The sequence below is a fragment of the Mastomys coucha genome, unplaced genomic scaffold, assembly GCF_008632895.1.
Source record: "Mastomys coucha isolate ucsf_1 unplaced genomic scaffold, UCSF_Mcou_1 pScaffold12, whole genome shotgun sequence".
In the NCBI taxonomy this organism is placed as follows: domain Eukaryota; kingdom Metazoa; phylum Chordata; class Mammalia; order Rodentia; family Muridae; genus Mastomys; species Mastomys coucha.
This window is the reverse complement of record NW_022196894.1, coordinates 62,572,219-62,586,088: the sequence shown is the minus strand read 5'-3', so window position 1 is coordinate 62,586,088 and position 13,870 is coordinate 62,572,219. Positions and strand designations below refer to the sequence as shown.

General features: G+C 38.4%; 1 pseudogene; it reads right to left on the bottom strand.

Moving 5' to 3' along the window:
* Positions 1 to 381: 381 nt before the first annotated feature.
* The window catches only part of LOC116083509, a 26,985-nt pseudogene continuing 13,496 nt past the window's right edge, over positions 382 to 13,870 (bottom strand).

Sequence of the window (13,870 nt, the reverse complement as noted above, 5' to 3'; positions counted from 1 at the left end):
CAGCTAAGTCGACCAGCTCCTTACAATCACCCCAGCATTGATAAACAGTAAACAGTAAACGCCCTTAACTCTTTAAGAGAGAAAAACCTAATTGCATAGGGAAAAGCAGTGCTGTCACACTTCAGAGCAGCTAGGTGACAGTGCGATGGTTCAGGAGTCAACAGGCTGGGAACTTTAAATGAAGCAGCTACCTGGGAAGCATCAGGGAGGAAAAAAAAACAAAACAAAACAAAAGGTTAGTGGGTAAAAGTAAGAGAAAAGACCGGCAAATGCACTGAAGATATTTAAAAACAGAAATGTAAAATAATGATTGAAAACATGATTTCCCCTCTGCCGCCCCCCACGGGTTTCTGTCTCTTTTTAATCAGCTAAACATCCTGCTCATTCCCGAACTAGCTCTGCATCCTGTTTCTTTCCCTGAATGACCACCTTCCCCAGCTCCTCTTTCGCTGCACGGGGTTTTTGGGATCTATTGCTAAGAACTTTCTTGAGATCAGCAGTTGCTTTTTCCAAGTCCTCGAGGGCAGCCTGAGCAACCCCCTCTTCTGTATAAGGAAGGACTTTAAATGGCTCGGCTCCTGCTCCAGCTCTCAGTCACTTCATGGCTCTGGGCTGCGAACTGGGGATGTTCTAGCAGCAACTGGCAGGTGGCCAGATTGGCATAGAGGATAGTTCGTTCAGGGGGACCGAGTCGGGGCAACGTTAGCAGCACTCAGAAAGCCGGTCCAAAGCATCAGACTTGATGGGAACCTTGAGGGTTCCCAGCTCGAGACAGTTCTGTACCCCTTCTGTGTTCTTCTTTGGCCAGAGCCTTCTCCATAGCCTCCAACTTCCCGAAGTCCCGGCCATTGATGAAGGAATCCAGTCTGAGCTTGGCAAGAGGTGCAGAGGATCCAGGGTGTTGAATCTTTACTTCCTCACTTTGACACATAGACTCCAGGCATTTTTCTATGAGTTTCCCTCAAATTTTTTCCCTCCATTGCCCTATGACTATGGTTAGTTCTGTCCAGCCCTCTGGCATCCCACACCCAAAAGGAAATCCCAAAGCTAACACTCAGCATTTGGAGCCTAACTTGGATTGTCTAAGCCATGGCCATGGACTATGATCTTTACAAAACTCCCATCAGGGCAGTACCAAAGATCAGAAGCTTGGAGATGCTCTGCCATCTCATCGGTTGAGACATGAAATTTATCAGAGTCACTCTCAACTCCAGCCACGGGGTTTTCAATCCTTTGAGTCTCTACAATTTGACTGGCTGGATCTGAATTTATAGGATCTGGGTGCACACGAATTTTATTTGTCTATAATGATGCAACGGTAGAGTATGGGAGCCTCTTACTCTATACAGGAAGTGTTTGAACAGTCTTTATGGAATCTGCACTTTCTGTCATATTTCAAAAAAGTTGTCCTTAAAGGTTGATAAAAAATATGAGCTTGTCTAATTTATAATATCTTCTGTAAGGAAGCCTGTGGTGAACTTTGATGTAGATTCCCTTTAAAATGTTTCTTATGCTGTTACAATGTTTTTTAAAAAAAAAATACTAATTGCAGAAAATTGAAAGCAATTATCCAAAGGTTGCATGGTGGTAAGGAAGATGAAGCCCTGTAACACTGAAAAGAACTGCAATGCAATTATAAATGATTATCAAGCAAGAAGTTTGTTAGCTCTTTGAGGTGGATGTACAGTGAGCCATTCTCCTCTGTGTAAATGTCCCTCTGCTCTAGCGCCCACACTCCATTTCACACCTCCAACCAAGTGGCTCTTCCAAGTACTTCAGGAGTCCTAGGGCTACCCTAGGACACTGGGGCATTTTATTTTAACTGAAACCCATTTTCTTTTCACTCCATAGACTGTTGCCAATGTTCTATTTTTTAACTACTTTTATGTGAAGAAAGTTTGGCCAATTTTGTACCATTTTTCAAATAACGATAAAACATAAAAGTCACTTTTCTTACTGACATTTTTAAAGGACCCTGTTTCAGCCCAAGTAACTGGTGTGTTTCATGGTGATATTTAAACTAACTTGTCACATAAAATGGACTGTTCAACCTGACTAGTCTTGAGACTGAAGAAGTTAGACAAGTTATGAAGCCTGATATTAAAACATATAATAAGAAAACATAGGTAACATGGGCTCTTAGTTTATACATAAGTCCAAAGACTGAAATTTGCCAATACAAGGTTGAAGAACAGAACTGGAGTACGTTTCTTATTATTTTTTTATTACCAGATTTACTACTTTCCTTTAGTTCAGATCAGTTATGCATGAAAATTGAGAGAATATACTTTTAAGGTATTTTTGTTATCTGTCGACAAAGGAGAAATACATCTTCTCCACTGGAGTGCCACTGGATCTCTCAACCACTTTCCAGGGAAAGCTATATCACATGTCCAGGAGCACTTGGCTAACAACACAGACACTGTACTTTTGGTGGGCTTAATCTTACTTATTTCTTGCTTGTTTTATTTTTTTGTTGTTTCTTTTTCTTTTTGAGACGGGAAGGGGAGATAGAGAGGGGGGAAGAGAGTGGGAGAGAGAGAGAGAGAATGAAGTTGGAAGTGTAGGGTAGGGAACTGATGATATCTGGTAGGAGTTGAGGGAGGGGGAAAACCCCTGATCAAAAGACTATCTATTTGACATAAAATATTCATTTAAAAATGGAAAGTAACTCACTAAGATATTCAATATATCCAATAATGAATTCAAACCACAACTTAAATAATATCTAAACTTAAATATATAAAATATAAAAAAATATAGGAATGATATTTATACATATATAACAACAGTCCTGGCAGCCAGCAAGCAGGCACACATTTTCTGCTGTCTCCCATGAGCTCCTTCCATATCCCCCACATCCACCCAGCACAGTGAACTTTTCAGGCAAGGAGACTTGCTATGCACTTGTTCTGCATGACACTTAGTAGCCCCTAAATTCTGTAACTTGATCAGTAATTTTCAGTCACAGAAGCTGGTGTGTTCAGTCGCTTTGTTTCAACTTTATGTGGCTTACAAGAGAGACAAATCCTAAGCAATGGCTCTTCTAACTCTCTGTTGTCTTAGCTAAAGGCATATTGATTCAGAAGCATTTGGGGTAATGTCCATGACCTTGACTTTGCTTTCTTGAGCTCCAGTGTGCCAGATCTTGCACTGCCTTGTGTCAATGAAGATGCACAAGAAATGTTCCAGGTTTTGTGCATTCTAAATATTTATCTTTCTACACACAGGTAAGTGCAGCTTTCATTCTCAACAAAGAAACTTATTTTGGCACATAAAGAAACCAATACAAGAAACCACAACTGCTTAATTGCAGAAAACAACTTTGGTTACAAGACCACATCAGGCACACTTACAACAGTAACCCTACACCTATGGCTCAGAGACTATATCAGAACAGGGGTGAAAAGACTAGAAGAACTAGAGAGCCGGTATATTTGTTATAAGACCATGTCCTCTGATTATGGCATAAAAGCTGCAGCCATGAGTTCTCAACAACATGGTCATCTATACAATAATTGAAAATTCAGTGGCGGCACCAGGTGATAGGATAATATGGATAAGGGAATGCTGCGGGGATTTTAAAAAATGAATCTAGCCTACAAACTCTCTTTCCCGCTGGAGCATATTCTAATACCTGTACTGGTACTGTCCAGCCTCAACACTAAGTCCCAGCAGGTTCTTGCTATTTTCTCCCAGCTAGCAGCAACATCTCACTCACATGCAATTCTTTACACACCCCCACAATCCTTCATATAACACCTAGAACCCAGTAAAACATGACTCTTAAGGCATAATTATCTAACCAGGTTTATATAATAATGAATCACAATTATGAGATGCCAATACAATAATTTCATTGTCAAATGATAAAGACAAATTTTGATCCAATTAATTTAACCTTGTAAAAACCTTAGCCTGGTTGTTATAACCACGAGAGGTCTGAATCTTCATCTTCCTCTGACTCCATGATCAAGCCGCTGCCCTTCTCTCTCTGATCTTTCTCTTCCTCAACTTCTAGCTCCACCTCTCTATTCCTGTCCAGTCACACGCCTGTCACTGCCCTAATGTGATTGGACAGAGAAAATGCTGCAACAGGTGAAATCTCAAAAAGGTACCAGGAATAGATAAAGAGCTTCAGGCAACTGAATGACTGCTGAGATAGTAAATCGACCCTCCCCACAGACAAGCTCCCACATTTGTTATTCAAAACCAATATTATCTTTAAAACAGTTCATATAACCAACAGTCAATGACTTCCTGTACATGTGTGTGTGTGTGTGTGTGTGTGTGTGTGTGTGTGTAAAAATAAGTATACAGTATTTTTATCTAGAAACACCTTTAAAAATACTGAACTTCTACCCAGCCTTGAAACCAAGTTAATAAAGTTAATGAAGTGCCTTATGATCATGTAAGATAACATACTCAGTCTGCTATCTTACTGTGTACTCAGCCTGTTCAAACTCAAATTGCCTTTAAGAAGAAAATATACTGGGGCTGGAGAGATGGCTCAGTGGTTAAGAGCACTGCTTGCTCTTCCAGAGGTCATGAGTTCAATTCTCAGCAAACACATGGTGGCTCACAACCATCTGCAATGGGATCTGATGCCTTCTTCTGGTGTGTCTGAAGACAGCAACCGTGTACTCATATAGATAAAATAAATTTAAAAAAAAAGAAGAAAATGTACTACTTTACTATGCCATGGACTTCCCATGTCATCAGTTTATAAAATGTAAGCTTAAAGACACAGTTTTAATGTAAAGCTGTGTGCTCTTCCACGTTCCAACCCAGATGTGTGTATGTCTGTGTATGTGTATTGTGCACTTTGTCTCTCTCTCTGTCTCTCTCTGTCTCTCTGTCTCTCTGTCTCTCTGTCTCTGTCTCTCTGTCTCTCTGTCTCTCTCTCTATATATATATATATAGATAGATAGATAGATAGATAGATAGATAGCTATGATAATCATTTTTGACAAGTATCCAACAAGCAATAAGCACCTTCAAACAAAACATATTCCATAAATGTTGGATGCAACCTGTGGATATAGGCTGATAGCATCTGTGCGGTTCTCAGTGCTTCTCTGGCTCAGTTGAAATTAGCAAAGTAATTTCTCCCCTTGTGAAATTTTGTTAACGATTGCTGTAAAGAATTCCTTGTTTTTTTCCTATACCATGTTTTCTATGCTGCTCAGAGAATACACAGCAAAACCCTTTGTTATGGACAGAAACAGAAAAGTACTAGTTAGATAACCACAAGCAACAAAGACACAATAGACAGGCTATACATAATTGTTATATCACAAACTATAAACTTCAGACAGAAGACATGGGAAGAGAAGTGAAGAATTCAAAATTTGGATTTGTTCTTGGCAAACTCTCCCAAGGTTAAAGTCTTTCTTCCTTCCTTCCCCCCTCTTTTTTGTTATCACATTGATAACAACAATAATTTTTAAAAAAAAAGAGCAGAAAGAAGAATGACATAGGAGAGTGAGAAGGGAAACAACTTACATCAAGTACCTCATGCATAAAATTCAAAAATAAAGTATTTTTAAAGTAAGTAGAAAAATTATTACCAGAAGCTATAAAGAGTAAACCGTAGGAAGGAGGCTGTGCAATAGGTACCAAATTCCTTCAGCTAGACAGAATATGTGTTCATGTTTTCAAGCAAAGTCATTAGCTATATTTTATACCAGCTTGCACACATTTCAAAGAATGAGGCAAGAAAAAGACTAAGTCTTTAAATACAAAGAATTGACAAACACTTAAGGTAACAGAGATACCACTTGCTCAGATTTGGTCATTACACACACACACTTTGTATCTCCATTGTCCTGTAATCATATACAATTATTGTGGCAGTTAAAAAGAAAGCATGAAGGCCAGGTATGGTGGACCCACCTTTAATCAGAACACTCAGGAAGCAGAAAAGAGCAGATCTCTGTGAGTCTGAAACCAGCCATGGTCTACACAGTGAGTTCCAGCTACATAGTGAGACCTTGGTCTCAAAAACTTTAAACACCAAACAAACAAACAAACAAAAAACTATTTTAAAAATTACTCAGAATGTTTGTCTTACTCTACCATGTGTCAAGGTTTTGGGTAAAGCCACAACAAATATGGATAAGACAAACAGCTGGAACAGAATGCAGAGTCTGGACCAACCGGCAGATATACACTGTCTGACTCATGCCCAATCCATAGCACATTAAAATGATCGCAAAAATGCACTCTAATAAACTCTGGCCAGACTACCAGAGATGCAGATGGGGATAACAATTTTAGAGTCCTCTTACTTTATGACCATATATGTATATAAACTTTTAAAATATAGCTAAAATGAGCTATTTTCCTCCAAGCTTCAAGCTCCTGGAATAAGAACTCAGACTCCAAACAAATTAACAAATACCTAGGCCATATAGCTAGGCTTGTTTACTGACTAGCTAACAATTTAAAATAACCCATTTAAATTAATCTACATTCAGTCCTGCATCTGGTCACCCGTGCTCAGGTAGTCTGTCCTCCTCATATCTCCTCCAGTGACTCACTCTATCCCAGAATTCTTTCTGCCTCCCTGATGGCCCACCTTCTATTCTACCCTTTCCTATAGGCCATAGGTTTTTTTTGTTTTTAAATTGACAGGTGATACATCCATACACTACACAAGACATTCCCTCTACAGATAGCTATTATTCCTAAAGTTGCAAAATGTTCTGTTATGCTAATGGGAAAGTCCAGCAGTCCACAGTGTATTGTGAATTAGCAGATCTGAGTTCTAGTGAGATCTTTGTTAATAAGTCAGCTGGGGTGAAGTAATTGAATTCCCAGAAACTTTTCCCCAAGCCGAGAAAATAAGTGGAGGATTTTGTACAATTCCCTAGCTACAGGATCATTCAGTAAGAAGCAAATTAGTTAATATAGTGAAATTGGCTTAACTACATGTCGGCATCAATTCTTATGTCAGAGACATATTCTGTGGAGAAAAATAAATTGCCAAAATCCATAAAATACACCAAGACAGGTATCAGGCCAGGAAGCATAAAGTATCATGATCATACATTTAGAATCCCAAAATACAATTGTTTCAGATGTAAGCATGACTGATTTTTAAACAGTCATGTATTCCTAAGTATCAATCCTGGTGTATTTTCAAATAATACTCAGCAAGCTCCCCTTTTATTTCAATGGAATGCAAAGATTTATATAAACTGTATCTGTGAAGAAGGATGACTACTTGGATTATAAAAAGGCAGAAATTCAACAAGCTAATACCAATTTTGGTATTTAAAATACACAGAATTTAAATCATGCACAACTTCCTGAAAGAGATAAAAGAGACAACAAACAAACAACAAAGTTAATTGATCATGAATAGACAAGTAGAAGGAGCCTACTACAATCTCTGGTGACCACACATCTAAACTTCATCAGTCCCCAACATACATCATAAATGAATTCACTCCTGTGTACAGATGGGTCACAGTCTTACTTTTCACAGGCCATGGGTCCAGGCATGGCAGTAACCCCAGGCTGAGCTCAGCAAATGCCCACTTGAAGAGTTGCATTAGTAGATGAACCAAAAGTCCCACTGAAATGATTATTGAGATGAGATAAGTGCTAGCCAAACTATGTAAGCATGACTATGTGATTTTATCCTTCATTTTTGATTGATCAGAGAAAAAATATAAGACTATCCCTGTATAACAAAACCGAAACTATATGCTTCCACTTGGATGCCACTTGTTTTCCAAAGCCTTAGTTGATCTTTCCAATCAAATTATTCTTGTCTCATGCACTTCACTTGGAGATTTTCATGTTATATTTCATTATCATTGTACTGTAGTAATATAGGGATTTTCTTACAGCATCCTACCCCAGGCCTAGTTCTCTTCAGTGATCTTTAAGGTCCAAGGAAGCTATACATCTTTATGTTCTCCACTGTGCTGCATGGCACTTAGTATGCAATCAGTGTGTGTTCCTTACTTAGAAGGATGGATGAATAAATATTTTAGTGTAAACAAAATATATTGGGTTAATGAATAAAATTAATCTAAGTAAGATCGCTCCTTTTTAAAGTGTCTGTATAAAATTTAGTTTTGCTTTGTACCCCATTTTTTAATAGGGTTATTTGGTTCACTGGAGTCTAACTTCTTGAGTTCTTTGTATATATTGGATATTAGGCCTTCATCAGATATAGGATTGGTAAAGATCTTTTCCCAAGGTTTGGTTTGGTTGCTATTTAGTCCTATTGACAGTGTCTTTTGCCTTACAGAAGCATTGCAACTTTATGAGGTCCCATTTGTCAATTCTTGATCTTAGAGCATAAGCAATTAGTGTTCTGTTCAGGAAATTTTCCCCTGTACCTATGTGCTCAAGGCTCTTCCCCACTTTCTTTTCTATTAGTTTCAATGTATCTGGTTTTATGTGGAGGTCCTTGATTCACTTGAACTTGAGCTTTGTACAAGGAGATAGGAATGGATCGATTTGCATTCTTCTACATGCTAACCGCCAACTGAGTCAGCACCATTTGTTGAAAATACTGTCTTTTTCCCCACTGGATGGTTTTAGCTCCTTTGTCAAAGATGAGAAGCACCTTAAGAAATGTACAACATCCTGAGTCAACAGGGAAATGCAAATCAAGCAACCCTGAGATCCCAGCTCACACCAGTCAGAATAGCTAGGATAAAAAACTCAGGTGACAGCAGATGCTGGAGAGGTTGTGGGGAAAGAGGAACACTCTTCTTCATTGCTGGTGATATTGCCAGCTGGTACAACCACTCTGGAAATCAGTTTGGCGGTTCCTCCAGAAATTGGACATAGTACTACTAGAGGACCCAACTATACCACTCCTGGGCATATACCAATAAAATGCTCCAACATGTAATAAGGACACATGTTCTGCCATGTTCATAGCAGCCTTATTTATAATAGCCATAAACTGGAAACAACCCAGATGACCCTCAACAGAGGAATGAATACAGAAATTGTGGTATATCTACACAATGGAGTACTACTTAGCTATCAAAAACAATGAATTTATGAAATTCTTAGGGAAATGGATGGATCTGGAGAATATCATCCTGAGTGAGATAACCCGATCACAAAAGAATTCACATGGTATGCACTCTCTGATAAGAGGATATTAGCCCAGAAGATCAGAATACACAAAGTACAATCCACAAAACAAAAGAAGGAAGACCAAAATGTGGATACTTCATTTCTTCTTAAAAGGGGGAACAAAATACCCATGGAAGGAGTTGCAGAGACTAGCTATGGAGCAGAGACTGAAAGAAGGACAATCCAGCCTGATACAGCTCTCTCCTGAGAGGCTCTGACAGTACCTGACTAATACAGAAGTAGAGACTCACAACCATCCATTGGACTGAGCATAGGGTCCCCAATGAAGGAGCTAGAGAAAGGACCCAAGGAGCTGAAGGGTTTGCAGCCCCTTAGGACAAACAACAATATGAACTAACTAGTACCCTCAGAGCTCTCAGGGACTAAACCACCAACCAAAGAGTACACATGATGGAACTAATGACTCCAGCAGCATATGTATAGTAGAGGATGGTCATCAATGGGAGGAGAGGCCCTTGGCCCTGTGAAGGTTCTATGTTCCAGTGTAAGGGAATGCCAGTGACAGGAAGTGCCGCATGCATTCTCATAATTACATACTTATACACATATATGCATACATTCTCACAATCACATACTTAACACATCCATACTTACATATGCATATGGAGCAAAAGACCAAGCACTGGTGCGGAAAGGGCTCACTCATTCTGGATGAAAAATGGAGCTCCAATCTTTATTACATAGAGAAAGAAAAGGCTATGCCTTTAATACTAAATTAATTAAACCCATATTTGAAGAAAAAAGCTTTGTTTCTCTTAATAAGACAAAGCCTGCCTTGTCCTTACCATGGGACCTGTTCTGTCTCATGGTAAGGAGAAGCCTGACTGCTCCTTCTATTCTCGGCATCATCTTCTTTATTCCTCTTTCCCTCTGCATTCTGCACATTGCTCTCTTAGTATTTTATGTTACCTATATTTTCTAAGTTATTCCACTCTGGATTATCCTTCTAATCTAAAGTGTTCTGTCTAAAAACTTCTCCTCAGCTCAGTTCCACTCTCAGCTCTGTTCTCGTTAGCTCTGTTCCTCTCACCTCAGTTGCCAAGTTCTGACTCTTCTCTTTTTCCTCAGCTCTTAAACATCTTTCAGAATACATGATCACATGTTAAAAAGTTCATCAAAAGTTCACACAGAAAACAAATCATAAATCAAAATAGAAGTTTACAACAGTGAATGTTTACGTGCGTATCCATTAGGAGTAATTATCTAGCTAAACATCCATCACCTGTCTCAGCTTCACAGATTCATTGTAAAGTTTTTTCTTTTTTTTCTTTTTTCTTTATAGATAAACCCATTCAACATTTTATCTTCTGTCCTAGCACCTATAATAAATCATTAGTCCCCCTATTATGACCTTTGGTTAATTGTTCTACAACCTCTTGGAATGCGCTCTAAGTAGGAGAAAGTTTGGTTACCATCTAAAAGCAATTAACTGCTGACACTTGAAAGACTGACAAGAGTTCTAATTACAGTTTTGACTATTATAAAAGTTTGACTAATAGCAGTCCCATTATAAAAGAGCTTAATAATCACAGATATAATTTTAGGAATTCTTATAGGATCATCATTAAGACTTAAGTCATCTATTTGTCTATATAGCATCACTACAAGACAATATAACTTCGTGGATCTGCAGAGATCTGCTCCAAAGAGGTGTGCTATTACTTAGTGATTATTATATATGTATAATAATAACAGGAAAAGCATATTAATAGCAGAAATAACTCCAAAAATTAGTTCCTTATAGCTTTGCTTAATAAGGGCTCACCTGTCGCAGATTTATAACAATCAAAAGCAGGCATTTCAGGGTGATCACTTGCTAGTTATTAGTTTGTCCTATTATGGCTCCTGACATCAGGATATGTATAGTAGCATTAATAATTTAAAATGAAAGTAGAAATGTACCACAGATTCACTGGTAAAACAATGTAAACAACAAGATGGGCAGTTGTGGCATGCTGGGAGCCATTGCCTTAACCATGGCCTTGTGGAAATTTACTAGCTTACACATACAGCCATGAGAGAACTTGTGTAGTCTAACAGTAAGAATGTGTGGGTGTGGAGGACACTGTGACCACTGGTTCCAGAGACTGAAGATTGCCGCTTCACCTTTGGAAAGCCCCTGCGGCTCTTCCCCCACTCCTTGAAGCCTCCTCTTGTTTATGCTTATATTGCCATCCCTGAAGTAAACTATTCAGAGCTTGATCAGACATCTGTCTTGCACTCATTCTTCCTGTCTCTTGTCCTGCCTCAGTCTCTCTCTCCTGCCCTAGGTTCCTGCTGAACGCCCTGTGGGTTCGGGCAGTAACACATACCCTTAATCCCAGCACTTGGGAGGCAGAACCAGGTTCATTTCTGAGTTCAAGGCCAGACTGGTTTACAGAGTGAGTTCCAGGACAGCCAGGGCTACACAGAGAAACCCTGTCTTGAAAACCAAAAACGAACAAACAAGCAAACAAAAAAAAACAATGTAAACAACAAAGAATAGAACTTTGGCCTAGTCCTATGTGGGGAAAAATAACAAAACAACAAAAGACAAAAAAAATAAAATACAACCAACTCGTGAAAGGAAAGCGAGTCACCCAGTACACTGGCAACAATTATGATCCAGTTTGTGGGAAGCTGAACCCGAAGAATCAAGAGTTTTAAAATTCTATCTGTGAAAGTTTAGAGGAACTAGGAAATAGACACGTAGATTTGTATATGAGTATATGTATGTTATGTGCATACACACCCATGTATACTCATGTATATATGTGTATATGCATAGAAGCCAGAGGTCAGTGCTGGGTGTCTCACTCAATTATTCACTACCTTATATATTGATGTAGAGTCTCATAGCGAACCTTGACTTCATCAGTTGGCTACACTGGTCGGTCGTCAAGTCCCAGAGATCCTCTTATACCCTACGACTACTCCCTATTCCTTTAGGTCCCCCATCCAGGGCTGGAATTACATGCAAGAACAAATTACTCTACCAACCTTTTTGTCTTAGAGATTTAAAAATAAAAGTTTGTGCATGAATGTTTTATCTACAAGTGTGTGTGTATGTGTGTGTGTGTGTGTGTGTGTGTGTGTGTGTGTGTATGTGTGTAATACATGTATACCTGGTGCTGACATAAGTCAGAAGAGGGTGTTAGAACCACTGAGCCTGGAGTTTATGGGTGTTTATGAGCCACATGGAGGTGATAAGAACAGAACCCAGATCTGCTGCAAAAGTAACAAGTGCTTTTAATTGCTGATCAAATTTTCTAGACCCAGTAGATAATCTTATAAATCAGGAATGACAAGCTTGCATGACCAACAACAAAAAGCTAACTCATTTTATTACTTTATACATTTAACTATCATAATCATCTATTATTCAAAGGCTCAAGTAATCAAATGAAAATTTGGCATAAGATAAATTCTCTAGAAATTATATAAGGTAGAATGTAGTGTGACAGAGCCTGATTATGCCCAGAACAATAAGTAGATTACTACAACCATGATGCATGATGGGCAAGCATGTAGGACAAAGAGTAAGCATGAATATATTTTAATGTCTAACAAAAATAATGGCTATGTTAGACAGGATTTTGTTTTGTAATGACAAAAAATGAATGTGAAAAAATATCTTACTGAAGTTGTTTTTTGATAATTCTACTAAGATCAACTGCACTTAGAAACATTTTAAATCTCTACTGCATGCCAGAGATTGATTGTGAGATGAAATTGTGACAAAAAATTGATGAATTCAAAATGATATTGAATGAAGAAAAGCCTCAATAACTCCTGTTCTTGCAAAAGTCTCTTAACAAGGTGAATTACTCAAACATACAAGTCCATTGAGATATGAACTGAAAATCTCATTGAACATATTTGGAGGAAATGAAAAGACTGGAAACTATAAAGACTCTGTTCTTCAAAAGATTGTGAGCTATAGCAAGTTTTCTGCAAAAATCACATTTTATTTCAAAGCAAAACGATGGCCCCTGCATAAAGAGTCTGCAAACAGATCCTGATGTTAATAGCATCCTATGTGGCTCCAGCATCTTCTTTTGAACAAGTGTGCCTGGCCAATCTTGCTGCAGGTATGTTCCCTGATTTAAAAAAGGAAAAATTAAACTCCTTTCAACTAAGAGTTACAAGAGCCCAGAAAGTTCAGATGATGTCAGAAGTCCCAAAGAAACTGCAGGAGAGTTGACTGTTGTTTCTAAAGTGTAAAGGACCTTGGCATTTCATTCAAATCAATTATTGACTTTAAAGCAAAAGAAATAAAATTTGCTGATGATGCTTGAACTCTGGGTATAAGTCTGAAATCTGGGTTCTCTGATTTCTGTTTCTATAGGATTCCTTTCAAAGGAAAAAGCATACACCTACTTTTAAAAATGTATTTTCCATTAATGATGGTGTGTGTGTGTGTGTGTGTGTGTGTGTGTGTGTGTGTGTGTGTGTGTGTATGTATGTTTGGGTGCTTGAAAGAAGATCTGATTCTAAATCCTCTATGTTTCATTAAATTGTGTTGTCTTTAGCAAGCCTGCTCTCCCTCCACCCCTTGTGGTAAAGTCTTGTTTATTCATTTTCACTTTTGACAAAAAAAAAAATTGAAAAACAGTGCCAGACACCTTTAATCCAAGAATTGAGAAGGCAGAAAAAGGGGAATCTCTGTAATTTAGAGACCAGCCTGGTCTACACAGAGAACTGCAGAGCATAACCAGGGCTACATAGTAAGCTACTCTCTTTTTTTTTTTTCTAATTT